The sequence below is a fragment of the Phascolarctos cinereus genome, unplaced genomic scaffold (genome assembly GCF_003287225.1).
Source record: "Phascolarctos cinereus isolate Bilbo 61053 unplaced genomic scaffold, phaCin_HiC Scaffold_5;HRSCAF=322, whole genome shotgun sequence".
Taxonomy (NCBI): Eukaryota; Metazoa; Chordata; class Mammalia; order Diprotodontia; family Phascolarctidae; genus Phascolarctos; species Phascolarctos cinereus.
This window is the reverse complement of record NW_027555958.1, coordinates 249721261-249741933: the sequence shown is the minus strand read 5'-3', so window position 1 is coordinate 249741933 and position 20673 is coordinate 249721261. Positions and strand designations below refer to the sequence as shown.

The 20673-nt window shown below is 37.6% G+C and overlaps 1 protein-coding gene across 4 annotated transcripts in view; it reads left to right on the top strand.

Moving 5' to 3' along the window:
* Positions 1 to 20673, top strand: part of LOC110202632 (putative olfactory receptor 2W6) — a 227827-nt gene that overhangs the window by 33509 nt on the left and 173645 nt on the right. Inside the window, exon 1 of one of the 4 annotated variants that reach the window (XM_078155535.1) lies at positions 12413 to 13439. The exons of the other annotated variants lie outside the window; for them this stretch is intronic. The gene's annotated coding sequence lies outside the window, so the exon portion shown is untranslated. Of the gene's footprint in view, positions 1 to 12412; positions 13440 to 20673 lie in introns of those variants that run through there. 4 annotated transcript variants of the gene reach the window in all.

Below are 20673 nucleotides of genomic sequence, written 5' to 3'. Positions count from 1 at the left end.
TAGTATAGTTTGAAATCTGGTACTGCTGAGTTCCCTTCCTTCCTACTTCCCCCCCCCCCCGCCCCCCATTAATTCCCTTAGTATTCTTGATCTTTTGTTTCTCTTGGTAAATTTTGTTATATTTTTTCCTAGCTCTACAAAATAATCCTTTGGTAGTTTGATTGCTGTGGTACTGAATAAGTAAATTCATTTAGTCACCATTGTGATTTTTGTTACATTGACTCAGTCTACCTATTAGCCATTAATATTTCTCCAATTATTTAGACGTCTTAAAGGTTCTGTTGTTGACTTTGCATCAGGTTTAGCCTTCTCATCAGCACCAACGGGAGCAGTACTTCATCTGTATGTGTCTCTGCTAGCTTCACCCAGGAGGGAAAGCAGGCACTTCAGCCTCCAGACATTTAAACCTTTGGCTTTCTTATCTCTGGATGACATCTGTGAAGCAGAGCAGGCACAATCTAATGGGACAGGCAAACCTCATCCTGGTTTCATTAATTGCCTTCAATGGTAAGATAATAGAAAAGTCTCTATGTAGACCCTTCCTTACGATGTCCATGGAATTTTGGAGATGGATGGTCTTCATGACATGGAGATTGGTCATATTCTTGTCTACCAGCTCATGATGCTTTGACACGTGGACATCTTTCTTAGCTATCATTACTTCCTCCTTAGAAACAACTTCATAAATAATAATGTGGTTTTTCTTGCAGAGACAATGGCTTTTTTCAGGGTCATACAGCTAAGCTAATGTCTAAGACTGAATTTGAACTTGGGTCTTCCTGACTCCAGGCCCTACACTCTGCTGTTCAGTTTTTATCATGGTTCTGGTTTCTGTACAGAGGAGAATTAGCCTGGTACTGGAAATAAAACAAAAATGGTCAAGGGGATTGACACACAAGATGTAAGGAGACAATAACAGAGCATCTCTCTCCCTGATGAATTCACATCTCCTGGCCCAGATAAACTACATCCTTGGATACTGAAAGAACTGACAAATATGATTGGTGATTATTTTAATATTTGACATACTGAATTAATTTGATTTCTGAATTAATTGATATACTGAAATAATTGATATATTGAATTAAAACTGATTAATATTTGATATGTCTATTAATGTTTGATATACTGAAGCATCAGAACACTACCTTACAACTAGAAAAGGAAAAAGATTTTTTCAATTTGCAAAACACAAAAGAAAACAGAGCCTGTAAATCATAGAACAATGAGCTTAACTTCAATTGAACAACAAGCATTTATTAAGTACCCACTATGTTCCAGGCCCAGTGCTAAAGGATACAAGGACAACACTGAAACAGTGTACTGTTTCCTTTAAGGCCTTTAAGGTGCTTGCATTGATGGGAAACATTTTCTAGAGTGGATAATTAAAAAGATAATAAACCTCAATCAATAACTATCTACTAACATTTTACTATATGCCAGACACTGCTAAATTCAGGGAATATAAATACAAGCAGATAGAAAGACAATCCCCTCCCTTGAGGTGTTGCCATTCTAATGGGGGAAGACAATACATAAAAGGAAACAGAACAGCAGGGATGAGGGGTTGGGGGCTGGGCAAAGGTGAACGTTTCTAGCTTTAAGAGCTGGTTTAGAGAAGTCTGGAGTTTCTGAGCTAGTACCAGTTGCTTAGCAGCAGATACTCCCTACAACTACATTCCTTTTTGGAGGAGAAGAAACACCAACTACCACATGAGAGAAACCTCTAGGAGGATGTTGTGACTGAAAGCACTAACAAAACCCAGGCCACGGTCTGGCTGGCCAGGGCATCCAGATTTGTGAGTTGGGCAGATCAGCAGTCCAACAAAATGCTTTAGTGTTTATTGAAGTATACCACTAGTGATGACTTATTGTTTTATGTTTTAGGTATTTATTAATGCACACTCGTGAGGCTCTTATTTTTTAAAAATTTTTGTTTTGTGGTAGGAGATAAATAGCTGTCTGACTATACTGAGTATACAATATCGGAAAATGGTTAACAACTGACTCTCTGGGGAAAAAAGTATGCTGGACACATTTTTAAGTTTAATACACATTAACATTTTTTTCCATCACTTCCTTAATTTCAGACAATCCACAAAATGATAAATCAAACTCCTATTCCTAGTATTTGTCATTTTCCAAGTTGAAAATGGTCACAACGAGAATTTAATAAGGGACTCTCAAGAGCCCTTGGAACTAGCTCTAACACATCTCTGCTATTCTGGATATTTAATTTGTAGACTGAATACTTCACCTAGAAGAAACACTGTTAATCCCTTTTAGGGGAGACCTTTGAGATGAGACATATAAGTTTTATTCAGTAGATTTTCCTCAGAACTCCTGGCTGGAAGGAGCAAGCCAGAGAGTAGTGCCTCATCTCCTTTTTGGGGTCAGGTTTCCTAGGGACTGAATCCAGGTCCAATTAAGCCCAGAGCCTTCTGGATTGTGAGTAACAGAAGGAACTTGGGCTATTTAGCTAGGAGAAGAAAAGACTGCGTATTCAAATGTCTAAAAGGCTGTCACGTGAAAGAGGAATTAGATTTGTCCTATTTGTCCTCAGAAGGCAGAAGCTCCAGAGGGGAAAATTAAAGTTTGATGTCAGAAAGAATTTCCTCATCATTAGAACTGCCCAGAAGTAGAACGGACTGCCTTCAAAGGTGGTGGCTTTCCCCTCATTGGAGGTCTTTCAGCTGACAGTGGAGTATCACTTGCCAGCATGTTTTCCTGAAGGATCCCTCTTTCTGTGTTGGTTAAGACTGGATGGCCTTTCAAACTCTAACTTCCTCTAATTCTGTGATATTACTATGTTCTCAGAACTAAAATGAAGATGTCTTCCCCTGAGCCTTCCTCCTTGTCATTGTCTGATTTTTTTCCCTGGCTTGGCACCGAGTGGGATGTGTCCAGGTCTCTTCCACAAATGCTACAAAATATTTGTCAAATGGTACCCAGCTTTAACAGCCTTTATTTGCAAAAGACCTAAAAATCCCAGTAGGTGGTAGTGTTACTACATGGAAAGTAACTTGACTAAATAAGAGTTTTCTTTCTAGAACAGGGAGTCATAATTTTTATCCTTTGAAAAGTGAGTTTGCTGAAGAGAATCCTACTCTTTAGGAAATAATGAAAAACACTTTCCAAAATAAAATTTGATAATTCACATCCTTCTTTCTGATTTCAACCAAATTGACATTCAAAGAAAGGTGCCTTTACTTCAGTGACATCTTTAGATATCCTGTAAGTATACCTTCACTCTGTAAAGTTGTCCTATCTACATAGAAATAAAATCTTGGGGGTGGGGTGAGGCAAAAGTGGTATTCTTACGTTTTGCTTAAGATGAAGTTCAATTTAATTTCACAACTGTATGCTTTATACATTGAATGTTTTTTATACCCACATGCAGACTTGAATCTATGTAAATTCTGAGTTATTTATAATTGCCATTCACATTTTTTTTTTGTAAATGGAATAATTTTATTTCCAGATGTTGTTATTGCTGGGAAGAGGATGTTATCCTGATGGTATTGTTTTCAGCCCTAACTCTCAGCCCAATCATACTAGTCTTGAGTCAGGGAGGTAAGACCATTGAGCTGAAGGGGCAGCTACTGCTATCAGTAGTCTTTTTTTTTTTTTTTTTTTTTAATATACATTTATTTATTTTTAGTTTTCAACATTTGCTTCCATAAGAGTTTGAGTTCCAAATTTTCATCCCATCTCGCTCCTCCCCCCACCCCAAGATGGCATGCATTCTGAATACCCCTTCCCTTAGTCTGCCTTCTCTTCTGTCTCTGCCCCCCTCTTCTCTTATCCCCTTCCCCTTCTATTTTCCTGTGGGGCAGGATAGACTTCTGTACCCCATTTCCTGTATTTCTTATTTCCCAGTTGCATGTGAAAACATTTTTTTATACATGTGTTTTTAAAACTTTGGGTTCCAAATTTTCTCCCTTCCTCCCTTCCCTCATTGAAAAGGCAAGCAACTCAATATAGGTCATACATGTGCAGTTACACAAAACACTTCCATAGTAGACATGTTGTGAAAACTAACTCTATTTCCCTTAATCTTATCCTGCCGTCCTATTTATTCTATTCCTTCTTTTGACCCTGTCCCTCCTCAGAAGTATTTACTTATGATTACCCACTGTTCCAATCTGCCTTCCTCTCTATCATTCCTCTGGTCTCTTGTCCCTTCCCCCCCCATTTCCTGTAGGGTGAGACAGATTTCCATACCCAATTGAATGTGTATGTTATTCCCTCCTTAAGCCAAATCCTATGAGAATAAGATTCATCATTCCTCTCACCTTCCCTGTTTCCCCTCCACTGTAAGAGCTTTTCTTTTCTGTTTTTTTTGGTGAGATAATTTACCCCATTCTACCTCTCCCTTTCTTCTTCTCTTGGTATAATCCTCTCTCATCCCTTAATTTTATTCTCCAGATATGACCCCTTAATCTTCAACTCACCCTGTGCCCTCTATCTATCTATCTATACATACATACATATATTTTTTTCCCCTTCCAACTACCCTAATACTGACAAAGGTCTCATGAGTTATAAATATCATTTTTCCATGCAGGAATGTAAACAGTTCAACCTTAATAAGTCTCTTATGATTTCTCTTTCCTGTTTACCTCTTCATGTTCCACTTGAGTCTTGTATTTGAAAGTCAAATTTTCTATTCAGCTCTGGTCTTTTCATCAAGAATGCTTGAAAGTCCTCTATTTCACTGAATGACCATTTTTTCCCCTGAAGGATTATACTCCGTTTTGCTGGGTAGGTGATTCTTGGTTGTAATCCTATCTCCTTTGCCCTCCGGAATATTATATTCCATGCCCTGCGGTCCTTTAATGTAGAAGCTGCTAAATCTTGTGTTATCCTGATTGTGTTTCCATAGTACTTGAATTGTTTCTTTCTGGCAGCTTGTAATATTTTCTCCTTGACCTGGGAACTCTGGAATTTGGCTACAATATTCCTAGGAGTTTTCCTTTGGGGATCTCTTTCAGGAGGAGATCTGTGGATTCTTTCAATGTCTATTTTGCCCTCTGGTTCTACTATATCAGGGCAGTTTTCCTTGATAATTTCTTGAAAGATGATGTCTAGGCTCTTTTTTTGCTCATGGCTTTCAGATAGTCCAATAATTTTTAAATTCTCTCTTTCTGGATCTCTTTTCCAGGTCAGTTGTTTTTCCAATGAGATACTTCACATTGTTTTCTAATTTTTCATTCTTTTGGATTTGTTTTACAGTGTCTTGATTTCTCATAAAGTCACTAGCTTCCAATTGCTCTATTCTAATTTTTAAGGAAGTATTTTTTTCCCCTTAATCATCTCCATTTTATTTTATTTTAAAAAAATTTTATTAATTCATTTTGATTTATCAACAATCACTTCCATATGCTTTTGAGTTGAAAATTTTTCTCCCCCTTCTTCCCCCCCCCCAAGATGGCACACAATCTGATATAGGCTTTACATTTACATACTCATTAAACATATTTTCACATTAGTGAAGTTGTAAGTAAAAATTAAAACCAGTAGGAGGAACCATCAGAAAAATGAAACAAAACTCAACAGAAGGTAAAAATAAATGATAGCGATTTGACTTCCACAGTTCTTTCTTTGGATGTGGACAGCATTTTCCATCCCGAGGCCTGTGGAGATGTCTTAGATCCTTGTAATGCTGAGAAGGGTTCAGTTTAACAATATTAGTCATTGTGTAACGTGACTTTATTGTGTACAAAGTCCTCTTGGTTCTGCTCACTTCACTCAGCATCAGACCATGTAAGTCTTTCCAGGTTTTTCTGAAGTCAGCCTGTTCATCATTTCTTATAGCACAATGGTATTCCAAAGGAAGTATTTTCTTCAGTAATCTTTTGGACTTCCTTTTCCATTTGGCCAATTTTTCTTTTTAGGGCATTCTTCTCCTCATTGGCTTTTTGGACCTCTTTTGCCATTTGGGTTAGGCTATTTTTTAAGATGTTATTTTCTTCAGTATTTTTTTGGGTCTCTTTTAGCAAGCTGTTGACTTGTTTTTCATAGTTTTCTTGCATCATTCTAATTTCTCTTCCCAGTTTTTCCTCTACTTCTCTTACTTGCTTCTCAAAATCCCTTTTGAGCTCTTCCAAGGCCTGGGACTGATTCATATTTTTCTTGGAGGCTTTGGATGTAGGAACTTTGACTTTGTTGTCGTCTTCTGGTTGTATGTTTTGATCTTCTTTGTCACCAAAGTAAGATAATATGGTCTCTTTTTGAGCTGCTTGCTCATGATCCTGGACAATTACTTGAGTTTTAATCTCTTTGTTAAGGTAAGAGTCTGCTTCCAATGTGGAGAATGTACTGTCCCAAGCTTCAGGGGTTTGTACAGCTGTTTTCAGAGATACTTGTAGGGACCTGTAAATTTTCAATTCTTGCAAGGTGGTATGATAAGGGGTGAGGTGTTTACTCCTTTCCTGGCCTGTGCTACTCCTTTCTGTGCTGGAACTGTGAGGAAGGTTTCTTCTTCACAGCCACTACAAGCTCCACCACACCAGTGCTCCTTCTCGCCCCAGGACCGACATCCAGAACTGTGACCCAGATCCAAGCACAGGCAAGGCAAGAGATTCCTGCCTCAGCACTGGCAAAGAGATCCCTGCAATCCCACTCTGATCAGCCACTTGATTCCCCCTCAGTCTGTGCGCCAGAAGCTCAGGACGCAGCCACTGCCCTAGGGCCGTGTTCTGAAACTGGAGTTGAGACTCCGCCTTCCTCTCTCAATACCGCAGAAACAGACTTTTCCTACTGTCCTTCTAAGTCTTTGTCATTTGTGGATTGAGGAGTCTGGAAACTGTCACAGCTGAATGTGATTCAGTCCTCTGAGGCATGCTCCAGGTTCACTGAGGCCTGTGCGCCCACGCTGCACTGTGCTCCGCTCCCAGCCCTGCACGATATACCTTTTAGATTAGTCATCCAGGTTGTTTTGGGCTGGAAATTTGCTTCACTTTGTCTTTTTGTGGGTTCTGCTGCTTTAGAATTTGTTTAGAGCCATTTTTATAGGTATTTTGAGGGGCTTGGGGGAGAGCTGAAGCAAGTCACTACTTTCACGTGGCCATCTTGGCTCTGCCCTACTCCATTCATATTTCAAAAAACTGTTAGACAGTTGGTAGGAAGGCTTTTCCTACTGTTTAATCTATTTTCATGCATTTTCCTCTCAATTTTTGTTGCTATCTTGGATTTGAATAGCTGTAAATTGTAAATATAGGTTGTTATTAGCATTTTACAGACTTTGCCAGAATTGCCATGGAGATGAGAGATTTATAACTCACTTGTACTGCTTTTGGGGAGCTAGGGATGTGAGGTTGTGGGTAGAGAATTCTGGAATAAAGATGTTTCTGGAAAAGCAGGCTGGAATTTGGAGAATTCCGAGTTTGTGGCTTATCCTTCATGTTGAGGCTGGGTGGGGAGACTCTGATACCTAGGTTTTCTTCCCCAGCACTCCCTTGAGAGGGAGCAGGAAGCCAAGGGGTGTGTTTTGCAGAGCTGATGTGGACAATGGGCAGTGATTGGTGAGACAGCCAAGTACCTCTCAGAAAACATTCTATTTCTTCCCTGCCTTTGAGTTATGGGAAGAAGCTACCCCTCTAACTGAGCAACTCCTCTCAGATCTACAGTTCCCTTCTTCCCTCTGAAGGAAAGTAAAAAAGAAAAGCCACTTTCTATTTCTGTAGTTAGAAGCAACTGATGCTGGCTGCTGTTTTATCCCATGAATTGTACTCTCTCCTTTTCTCCCTTTGCTTTTTGCCTTGTTGTGCGAAACAAGTTACCGAGCACTAACCCTTGTGGCATAACCAATGGTAGCATTATGGATAAAGGTTTGAAGATAGAAGATATCTAGATATCCAGCTAGATAGAGAGCAAAGAATATATCCCACCTGAGTGTCTGGCTCCCTAGATATGGTGGAGGTATTGAATTTCTGATGGAAACTTTATAGTTTGTGACAGTATTTCCAAGCTGGACAATTCACTATCCACCAACAATTCATTATTACCTCTATTTTTCCCTCATTCCCACCAGCATTTGTCATTTCTGATACATGTGAAGTGGTATCTCAGAGTTGTCTCAATTTGCCTTTTTCTAATTAATATTAAATTAGTATTAATCTAAATCTAATATAAAAATAAAAATAAAACATAAATAAATACAAATAATAAATACGAATCAGTATAATCTAATATATACTGATCTATATATAATATAATCTAACATATATAATAGATAATAAATCAGCATAAATCTAAATCAGAGCATTTTTCATATGACTATAAACAGTTTTGATTTCTTCTTCTGAAAACTCGCCACTCATATCCAGTGAACACATCAATTGGAGAATGATTCTTATTTTTATAAATTCCCTATATATTTGAAAAATAAAGCCCTTTTTGAAAAACTTGCTGTAAAATGTTTTTGATATTACTTCATTGTCTATGGTTCCTTTTATTTTTTATTTTCGATTATTTTGGTGAGGTGATCTGAGTTAAGTGACTTGCCCAAGGTCACACAGCTAGTAAGTTTTAAGTGTCTTGGACTGGATTTGAACTCAGGTCCTCCTGACTCCAAGGTCAGAGCTCTATTCACTGTGTCACCTAGCTGCCCCTACTATGTTTCCTTTTAGCAAAATGTAGGTTCTCTGATTACCTTTTTCAATTAGGTCTAATTTTGCTTTTGCTTTGTCTGAGATCATGATTGCCACCCCTGCCCTCTTCACTTCAGCTGAAGCATAATAAATACTACTCTAGTTCTTTGTTTCAACTCTGTGTGTATCTTTCTGGCCCAAGTGTGTTTCTTGTATACACAAATGTTAGATTCTAGTTTCCAATCCATTCTGCTATCTGCTTCCATTCTATGGGTTGGCTCATCCCATTCACATTCACAGTTATGATCACTATGTGTTTCCCTTCATCTCGTTTTTCTGTTTATCTTTCTCGTTCTCACTTTTTATCCTGTCTTTCTTCAAAAGTCTGCCTTGCTTCCTGACTACTGCTTCTCCTAATCCATCCTCCTCTTTATCATCCCTTATATCTCATATCCCTTTCCCCTCCTATCTTTCTATTAAGGAAGATGTATTTCTATACCCAACTAAGTGTGGGTATATATTCTAACTTCTTCGGACCAATTCCCATGAGAGTGAGGTTCAAGTATTGCCTGCCACTCCCTTCATTTTCCCTTACACTATAAAAGCTCTTCCTTGTGTGCCTCTTTTATGTGAGAAAATTTGCCTCATCCTACCTCTCCCTTCCCCATTCTCCCAGTGCATTTCTCTTTTCTCACTACTACATTTTGTTTGATATCATGCTAACATAATTGACTCCTTTCTACCTATGCTTTTTGTCTATGCAGACTCCCCTTCTAACTGCCCTAATAATGATAAAGTTCTTAGGAACATAAACAGTTCAACTCTATTGAATTCCTTATGATTACTCTTTCATGTTAACTTTTTTGTGTGCTTTTCTTGAGTCTTCTCTTTGAATGTCAAATTCTTTTCAGCTCTTGCCTTTCATCAAGAATGATTGGATGTCTTGTAATTCATTAAATACTCATTTTCTCCCCTGAAGGATTATACTCAGTTTTGCTAGGTAGGTTATTCTTGGATGTTATCTTAGCTCCTTTGCCCTCCAAAATGTCATATTTCAAGCCTTTCACTCCTTTAATGTGGTAACTGCTAAATATTGGGTGATCCTGACTGGCTTCATGATATTTGAATTGTTTATTTCTGGCTGCTTGCAATATTTTTTTTCCTTGACCTGGGAGCTCTGGAATTTAGCTATAATATTCCTAGGGGTTTTCCTTTTTGGATCTCTTTTAGGAGTTAATCAGTGGATTCTTTCAATTTTTATGTTACCATCAGGATCTAAGATTTTCCTTGATAATTTTCCTTGGTGTCTAGGCTCTTTCTTTGATCATGACTTTCAGGTAGACCAATAATTCTTAAATTGTCTCTCCTTGATCTGTTTTCTAGGTCAGCTGTTTTTCCATTGAGATATTTTACATTTTCTTCTACTTTTCCCTCTTTTGACTTCTATTGTTTCTTAAGTCTCATGGAGTCATTTGCTTCCATTTGCTCAATTCAAATTTTTACGGAATTATTTTTTTCAATGAGCTTTTGTACCTCTCTTTCCATTTGTCCAATTCTGCCTTTTTAAAGAGTTCTTTTCTTCAATGAATTTTTGTGCCTTTTTTTTTTTTTTACTGTTAGGCCAATTCTGTTTTTTAAGGTGATATTTTATTCAGTACTTTTCCTTGCTTCTTTTACCAAGCTGTTAATTCTCTTTTCATAATTTTCTTGCAGCACTCTCATTTCTTTCTCCAATTTTTTCCTACCTCTCTTATCTCTTTCTTTAATTCTTCCAGGAATTCTTATTGGGCTTGTATCCAACTAGCATTTCTCTTTGAGGCTTTGCTTGTAGCTGTTTTCATATTATTTTCTTCTTCTAATTTTATGTCTTGGTCTTCCTTGCCACTACAATACATTTTTATGGTTAAGTTCTTTGTTTGTTTGTTTGTTTGTTATTTCCTCATTTTCCCAACCTATTTCTGTACTTTGAACTTTATGTTAAAGTTGGGCTCTCTTTACCTTGGGGTTGAGAGGCACTGTGCAAAGCTTTAGCCTCTTTCATGCTGCCGTTTACAGAGTCAGTTCTGGGTGTATGCAAGTTTTTATGCTTCCATAGTGTTGTTATCCTGGGAAACATGTGTTCTCTCCTGGACTGTGATCTGTTTTTTCTTTTTCTTTTTTTTTTCTTCTTCTTCTTTTTTTTTTTTTTTACCCAGGAATGGCCATTGCTCCCCTGTAGCCGCAAGTACTAGCCCCCCTTTTGCCTTGGAACCTCAACCAGGGCTCCTGTTCCCTTTCCACTGACCCTTCGTGTTCCTTTCCACCCTGGAACTGTGACGCAGAACTGCTTCTGAGCAATAGAGTTGTCATTCAGTGTTAGCTGTACCCAGTGCCCACAAAGGGTCTCTTGCAACTCTTTTTGAACAGTTATCTGACCCCCTTACTATCTCTGAGCTAGAAGCTACTAAAGTTGTTGAAGGTGCTGCTACTGTCAGGGCCACCTCCAAGTCTCCCTGCTGGTGCTCTTGCCACTCTCTGGGTCTGCACCACTCTAGTCTTACAGATCTCTCCTGCAGAACTCCTGAGTTGTCTTAGGATGAAAAATATTTCTCTCTGACCTTTTGTTAGCTCTGCCATCCAAAATTTGATTTGAGGTGTTATTTTAAAGTTGTTTGGAGGGTAATGTTGGGAGAGTCCACCTGGGCACTGGCCTGTACTCTGCTTCCTATATTCCTATCTTATAATCTTCAAATTTCCATCTCTTTCACTCCTAATGATGCTTGAGTGAAAATCATCTACCTCCCCTGTTTATCTCTTGTCCTCATTCTTATGCATCTCTGGCTTATCTCACCTAAGTCCCTATTCATCTCCTCTTTCAGCTTCCTTTTTCTTGTATCCTCTTATCTTTTCTTAATTTTAGAGATTTTTCCTTTCATTCTCATCTTCTGGATCTCATAGAGATATGAGCCCCCCCACCCCACATCACCCCCTTCCAGGTCTCACAGAGGACATTGCTATCTTAGTCATCCTTTTCAGTAAGCAACATGTCTCATTGCCCACCAATACAGGGGACCAGAAGGAGGAACAAGCATACTTGGCTTCTCACTGTCACTTCCAGAACTGCCCTCTGAAGACAATACTCACCAACTTGTTTAATTCCGTCTAGTTTGATCATACTATATTGACCTTAGTGGTTGCCTCACCATTCTCCCTTCTTTTGCAAGAATTCAGTAGCTGGCCCAATCTATCTCTCCACCCCAACCCTTGTCCTTATACTTGAGGATTTCAATATTGAAATATGTTGAGGGTTGGTATGCTGACAAATGTTTTGATTTCCTAGTTTATCAACTTTCTTAACTTCCACTTTCACTCTGCCATAGCCACATGTAAGGATGGCTTGTGGGGAAAATACTTTATTATTTATTAAAATATTTGAATCTATCCTTTTGTAATTTGACATGTAGTTTATATATATATATATATATATATATTATATAAAGTATATATATGTATGTAACTATATAATATATAATTGTATATGTAACTATATTATCTATGTCTATGTCTATATCTATATCTACATCTATATCTATATCTATATCTATATCTGTATCTGTATCTGTATCTGTATCTATATCTATATCTATATCCATATCTATATCTATATCCATATCCATATCCATATCTATATCTATATCCATATCTATATCTATATCTATATCTATATCTATATCTATATCTATATCTATATCTATATCTATATCTATATCTATATCTATATCTATATCTATATCTATATCTATATCTATATCTATATCTATATATCTATCTCAGGATGTATAGGTCATGCTAACTTCAGACACTCTCCAGGGGAGCTAGAGATTGCATGGACCCCATTCAGGTGTTCTGTTGGGACTCTCCCCATAATCTCGTGTTTTAGCTTCACCCCAATTTTATTGAATGTTTAGACTTACCTACTGACGTACATCTCAAGCAACCAGGTGTCTTATCTGGAAATTGCCTGCATGAAAATGTTGTCTTTGTATTCTTGTTTGAACTCTATGTAACGTAAAACTTACAGAGACCTCTAGGGAAACAAGCCTCATCTTTTTCTAGCTCTCTCTTCTGCCAAACTGACAATAAAATTCTTTCTAAAAACCTTTTTAGGTTCTGGATTTGTTCTCAAATGACAGGTCAAACCTTTGACATCAACATCACCCATAATTTTTCTGTCTCTGTGTTTCATTACTCTAAAATTGCTGACTCTAACCACATCTTTGCATCTCTCCCATGTTTTACTCATTGCTTAACCTATTCTTTACACTCACTTCAATCTCTAATGATTCCACCTTTCTCTACTTTCTCAGTCCTTCCCTTGTTTTCTGATTTCATTTTGCTCCATTTCTAATCTTGACCTTGTAGTTAACCTGTTTAATTTTATTCTACCTTCTACCCTTGAATTACTTGATCCTTTGTCTTATCATTTCTGCCTTGCCAAAACCCAACCCTGAGTCACCATCATCATCGGCCTTCTTTGTTTCTACTCATGGATTGCTAAATTGTGGTAGGGGAGAAATCGTACAACCATGCTGACTTGGTAGTCTACAGATTTATGCACTTGTTTACATATGTACGTTATATGTACTTTTGAAATAAATTTACATATTCCTCCTATAAACCTATGCAACACTTCATGCTACCTAACTTCTACTGGACCCCATTGACGCCCTCAGACAATTATTTTACTCTTCACTGATTTCCCTTCTATTATCTTTTCCATAGTGGTTCTTCTAAATCTTCTTCAGCCTACTACATGTTGCAGCAGAGGATATTGCCTCTTTACCAAGAAAATGGAAGCAGTTCATTGTGAGTTCCTTCTTCTGCACCTCAAAATCCTTTGATATTATTCCCTACTCTCTTTTCATCAGGATCAAGCACTGTACTTGTTCCCTTGGTCTCATCCTCTCTGACATCTTGCTTTGCAATCAACACCTCATTCTCTCTAACTACCAGTCTTTCTCTATCAGCAGTTTCCTTGATATCTAAAGGTGGAGTAAGGGAGTTGGATTAGAACCTATGTCATAGAGCATGCTGGGCATGGGCTTGTGGGTGACTTTCCATGGAACCTACACATTGCTAAGTCTGAATTCTGGCCACTTCCAATGAGAAATGTTTTGACTTCTTGATAAAGGGCAACTGGTTGGTCTCCCCTGTTTTCCTTACTCCCCCTTCCCCAACAACTGTGGTTTGTGTGTATCAAAGAGGATTGACTGCTGAGCTGGTAGAGTTGCCTCAATAGATTTAAAAGAGAAAACATCTGCTCTTGCTTGTATTGTGAAAATTTTAGGGTCCTTGCTAGTGTTTGCCTTCTCCTATTTCTTAATTTATCTTGTATATACCTTTGTTGCAAGATTCTTTTGGATTCCTTTTTCTCTATTATTATTTTGGATGTAGAATGGCCACTTTTTAAAAAAGTTTGAATGAATGAATAAAACATTTATTAAGCATTTACTATATGTAATGCTAAGTTCTAGAGATGGAAGTAGAAAAGTAAGACAGTTACTGTTTTCAAGGAGCTCCTAGTCTAATGGGTGAGAAAACACATGGGGAAGGTTTTATTTTATTTTATTTTATTTAATATAAATTTATTTATTTTCAGTTTTCAATATTTACTTCCACAAGATTTTGAGTTCCAAATTTTCATCCCATCTCACCCCTCTCCCCAACCCAAGATGGCATGTATTCTGAATATCCCTTCCCCTAGTCTATCCTGTCTTCTATCTCTTCCCCTCTTCTCTTATCCCCTTCCCCTTCTATTTTCCTGTGGGGCAGGACAGACTTTTGTACCCCATTTCCTGTATTTCTTATTTCCCAGTAGCATGTGAAAACATTTTTTTTAAGCACATGTTTTTAAAACTTTAGGTTTCAAATCTTCTCCCTTCCTCTCTCCCCACCCACCCTCACTGAAAAGGCAAACAACTCAATATAGGTTATACGTGTGCAGTTATGTAAAACACTTCCATAGTAGACATGTTGTGAAAAACTAACTCTATTTCCCTTAATCTTATCCTGCCCTCCCATTTATTGTATTCTTTCTTTTGACCCTGTCCCTCCTCAGAAGTATTTGCTTCTGATTACCCCCTTTCCCAATCTGCCCTCCTCTCTATCATCCCCTGCTCTCTTGTCCCTTCTCCCCCTATTTTCCTAGGGTAAGACAGATTTCCTTACCCAATTGAATGTGTATGTCATTCTCTCCTTAAGCCAAATCCTATGAGAGTAAGATTCACTCATTCCCTCTCACCTTCCCCCATTTCTTCTCCACTGTAAGAGGATTTTCTTTTCTGTTTTTTTTTGTGAGATAATTTACCCCATTGTACCTCTCCCTTTCTTCTTCTCCAAATATAATCTTACACATCCCTTAATTTTATTCTCCAGATATGACCCCTTAATCTTCAACTCACCCTGTGCCTCTATCTATCTATCTATCTATCTATCTATCTATCTATCTATCTATCTATCTATCTATCTATCTTCTATCTCTATCTACATACATATAATTTTTTCCTCCAACTACCCTAATACTGACAAAGGTCTCATGAGTTATAAATATCATCTTTCCATGCAGGAATGTAAACAGTTCAACCTTAATAAGTCTCTTATGATTTCTCTTTCCTGTTTACCTCTTCATGTTCCACTTGAGTCTTGTATTTGAAAGTCAAATTTTGTATTCAGCTCTGGTCTTTTCATCAAGAATGCTTGAAAATCCTCTATTTCACTGAATGACCATTTTTTCCCCTGAAGGATTATACTCAGTTTTGCTGGGTAGGTGATTCTTGGTTGTAATCCTATCTCCTTTGCCCTCCGGAATATTATATTCCATGCCCTGCGGTCCTTTAATGTAGAAGCTGCTAAATCTTGTGTTATCCTGATTGTGTTTCCACAGTACTTGAATTGTTTCTTTCTGGCAGCTTGTAATATTTTCTCCTTGACCTGGGAACTCTGGAATTTGGCTACAATATTCCTAGGAGTTTTCCTTTGGGGATCTCTTTCAGGAGGAGATCTGTGGATTCTTTCAATTTCTATTTTGCCCTCTGGTTCTACTATATCAGGGCAGTTTTCCTTGATAATTTCTTGAAAGATGATGTCTAGGCTCTTTTTTTGATCATGGCTTTCAGATAGTCCAATAATTTTTAAATTCTCTCTCCTGGATCTATTTTCCAGGTCAGTTGTTTTTCCAATGAGATATTTCACATTGTTTTCTATTTTTCATTCTTTTGGATTTGTTTTACAGTGTCTTGATTTCTCATAAAGTCACTAGCTTCCAATTGCTCTATTCTAATTTTTAAGGAAGTATTTTCTTCAGTAATCTTTTGGACTTCCTTTTCCATTTGGCCAATTTTTCTTTTTAGGGCATTCTTCTCCTCATTGGCTTTTTGGACCTCTTTTGCCATTTGGGTTAGGCTATTTTTTAAGGTGTTATTTTCTTCAGTATTTTTTTGGGTCTCCTTTAGCAAGCTGTTGACTTGTTTTTCATGATTTTCTTGCATCACTCTCATTTCTCTTCCCAGTTTTTCCTCTACTTCTCTTACTTGCTTCTCAAAATCCCTTTTGAGCTCTTCCAAGGCCTGGGACTGATTCATGTTTTTCTTAGAGGCTTTGGATGTAGGAGCTCTGACTTTGTAGTCTCCTTCTGGTTGTATGTTTTGATCTTCTTTGTCACCAAAGTAAGATAATGTAGTCTGACTCTTTTTGTGCTGCTTGCTCATGGTCCCTGCCAGTTACTTGAGTTTTAATCTCTCTGTTAAGGTAAGAGTCTGCTTCCAATGTGGAGAGTGTACTGTCCCTAGCTTCGGGGTTTATAGCTGTTTTCAGAGATACTTGTAGGGACCTGTAAATTTTCAGTTCTTGCAAAGTGATATGATAAGGGGCGAGGTGTTTACTCTTTTTCTGGCCTGTGCTGTAGTCTGTTAGTGACAAGCACTCCTTTCTGTGCTGGAACTGTGAGGAAGGTTTCCTGTCCACAGCCACTACAAGCTCTACTGTGCCAACACTCCTCCTCACCCCAGCACCCCTGCCCAGAAATGTGACCCACATCCAAGTACAGGCAAAGCAAGAGATTCCTGCCTCAGCACCAGCTATCCCCCTCTGATCAGCCACTCCATTCCCCCTCAGTCTGTGGGCCAGAAGCCCGGGAAGCAGTTGCCTACCCCAGGGCTGTGTTCTTGGGGAATTGGAGCTGAGACCCCGCCTTCCTCTCTCAGCACCACAGAAAGAGACTTTTCCCACTGACCTTCTAAGTTGTCTTTGGCATTTGTGGATTGAGGAGTCTGGAAACCACCACAGCTGCCTGCGATTCAGTCCTTTGAGTCCTGCTCCACGATTGCTGTGGCCTGCGCCCATGCTGCACTAAACTGGGCTCCCAGCCCGGAGTGATATACCTTTGTGGTCAATCATCCAGGTTGTCTTGGGCTGGAAATTTGTTTCACTCTGTCTTTTTGTGGGTTCTGCTGCCTTAGAATTTGTTTAGAGCCATTTTTTTTTGTAGGTATTTGGAGGGGTTTGGGGGAAAGCTCAAGCAAGTTGCTGCTTTCACTCCGCCATCTTGGCTCCGCCCCGAATGGCCACTTTTGTTGTGAGGAAAGTTGTAGACTTACAAAATAGCCAGCTGATGTTTTCCTAAGATTCCCAATTATTTTAAATAAGAAATCTGGTGAGGACAAGATGACTTATGATACCTACTCTGTGGCTGTAAATCTGTGACTTCTCCAGCATAAGTGATTTTTTTTTTTGATAAACTAGATCTTTTGTGAGTTTCTTCTTTTCAGTTACCTGTGGAATGTAAACCTCATAAGCATATCTTTATCATATAAATCTTTACTTTCTCCTGTCTTTTAGAGTTCATAAACCATAGTTTAAAAAATGATAATTTTTGTCTCTGATGTTATTGGAAACTATATAAATTTTAAGAAATCTTTGTTCAAATTCAGGGTTTTTTTCAACTCTGGACCTATGTTGAAGCATAATAAACCTGAATTTGCCTCCTAAATATCTGCATATTGATAGTTTTAATTGACAGCAGTACCTATCAGTGAATCTATGGATATTTCCACAATCCCTAGTTTGCACATATTTATTTGCATTTTGTCTCTTGCATTAGATTGTCTTTTGCCTCTTTTATTTTTTTATTCCTAGGCTTAGCATAGCTCCTGGTACAAGGTGATTGACAAATGTTTATTGACTGACTACTGTCAATAAATAAGTCAGCATAGACAAATAAACCATAGTTTCTTTATTCATTCAAGAAAGTGACACATACCATCTCTCTCTCTCTCTCTCTGTCTCTCTCCCGCCCACCCCTCTTCTTCTCTCCTCCCCCCAACATGGATTTTATTGTGATTTTTTTTGGTTCAAGCCAACGGGGGAGACATTTGAAAGCAGTGGATTCAAATTCAAATAAAACAGGATCACTAATCCATATATAAGGATCTTTTCAGGCTGCATATTAACTTAGTTTTAAAAATGTAATGTTATCTTATATTTTACTGTATTAACAAAATAATGTTAAATTTTTCACAATTATGTTTTAATCTGGTTCATTGGTCCTCACTCAGGCTTGCTATGGGCAGGCCATGTATTTGATACCTCTGCTTTAAAAGACAATTCTAAATTATTCCTAGGAGCCTAGAGGTAATTTTGGAGTTCATGATATGGGCAACTGTGCCAATAGCACCCTATTTAATTGTCTGGAGATAAGAAGGAGTTTAAAACATTTCCACTCTTATCCCTGAACTGTAACCCTCTCTGGAGTGAAGGGTACTTGAAAAGCACAGCACCCTTACTGTTGAACCACTCTGTCTTTCTCCCTCCATCCTTTCTTTACACTGTCGTCTGTGTAATTTTCCTTTTGGCCTGGTCATGTCCCTTGCTCAAAAACGTTCAGAGTTTAGTCAAGTTTCATTCATTATGTAATTCTGGGTTTACAAATGAGAATATTATTATTGCATGGTCAGTATTCCATTAAAAAAAATCATCCCTTAAAAACATGTTCCCTCTAACAGTTTTGCTTAGCTTCACAGAGCTAGTAAGTATCTGAGAGCAGATTTGAATTCATGAAGATGACTTTAGGCCTGGCACTCTATCCACTGTGCCACCTAGTTGCCCCAGAAAGTGCCTTAGAAACCATCAAGTCCAATCCCTTGTTTTACAGATGAGGAAACTGAGGCACAGAGTATCTCTGCCTAGGGTAAGTAGTTATGTGTCTTGCCCATTTAAATATCTGAGGCAGGATGTAAAGTCAAATTTTCTTGACTCTAAGCCCATTGCTCTATTTAGTAGACCAACTAGTAATTCCCAGTCCTGCATATCATGCAGCTGAATAATGAACAAATTTGATGTTTGGCTACCATATTAGACTCCTTATTCATATCAAGTTTGAAGTATAATAAATACCTGAAATTTTTTTTCTAGATGAACTGCTATCTGTCTATGCCTTCCACTTCTTATATTTGTGAAAATGATTTGCTCCTATTAAAATTTCCAACTTTTGGATTGAGCTCAGCCTTCTAGTTCATTAAAATACTCTTTTGGATTCTGGCTTTGCCATCCAGTATATTAAAATCTCCTTGCCAGATTTTGCCAGTTTAAAATGTATGCCATCTATTTCTTTATCCAGATCATTGATAAATGAGACAAATAGCACTTAGTTAAACACAGATCCCTGGGAACATTCAATTGGAAACTTCCACTCAAACATTGAATGATTAATGACTATTCATTTATTCTTTACCACATCCTTGTTAATTAAGTAGGTGATATCATTCTCTTTCTTTTTCTAAGTGAGGAATTAGGACTCTAATTAGCTAATTGCTTTGCCCTATGTCACATAACTTGTAATTATGAGAGCTAGGGCTAAAAACCAGGTCTTCTGACTCCAAATATAGTGCCAATTCTACTTCATGCTTTTGATTATATCCAACTATTCCATCATTTTCCCTCAAATCTTTGTCCTATTCATGTTCAGAATGTGGTGTATGGACCCCTGGGTGTCACCAAGTGACCTTGAGGGGGTCTATGGTGCTAAAAACCAATTTAACAATAATGATAATCCTACTCATAATAAATTATTTGCCTATTAAAATACTCCATTTTCCAACTGCATTTCTCTATCAGACTAGATTTTCTTCGTATACTTCAACCAAAATAACGTATCACAATAGATCAAATGTAAAAACAAATATGAGAATCTTACTGCCTTCTATGAAAACTATGTAAAACAATGTCCTCCTCTTATTAATTTTTTTTTTGTTTTGGAAAAAAGTTATTTTTCACTAAAATATGTCACCTATGTTAACATACAATGGGTTTATTATTGTTGTTTTTAAGTGAATAAATATTTTAAAATGTATGCATTTTAATTTTGAGTATGATAAATATCAATATAATCCACATAATAAAAGCTCTTTGGGGTCCTTCAAATTTTTAAGAATGTAAAGGAGTCACAAAGACCAAAAAGTTTGAGAACTGTAGCTTTATATTATTTGGTGGTCAATACATGGAGTCTTCTTGTATCCCATATTCACATTACACAGTTCTGCATTTAGCTTTTTGTAGTTTAGTTATTTCCATTATCATTCAGCCAAACCTGACCACTCCAATATCAGTGATTTCTGTCTACCTATATCCAATCATTTTCTCAATCTTCACCTTCATGATATCTTATTTGCATTTTATAACCCCTTTTTCCTAAAACCCCTTTTTCTTTTCTTCTCTGGGTTTTCATGACCCCAACTCTTCTATTACTTCTCTGACAACTTCTGTTGTCAGAAAGTCTGACTTCTTTCTCTTACTCTCTAGTTACCAGTATTTTCCTAGGTCAGTCATTGGCCACTGCTCTTTTCTTTCTTAAAGGCAATATTATATAGGATGGATAGATTGCTAACCTTGTAATAAAAAAGACTTTGGTTCAAATTCCACCTCTAGCATTTTACTACACAATGACTATAGTCAAATCTCCTAACATCAATGATTTTCATTTTCTTCCTCTGAAAATGGGGAAAATAATAATGTTGTTTTAAAGCTACAATCTGAAAGTGTGTATAGA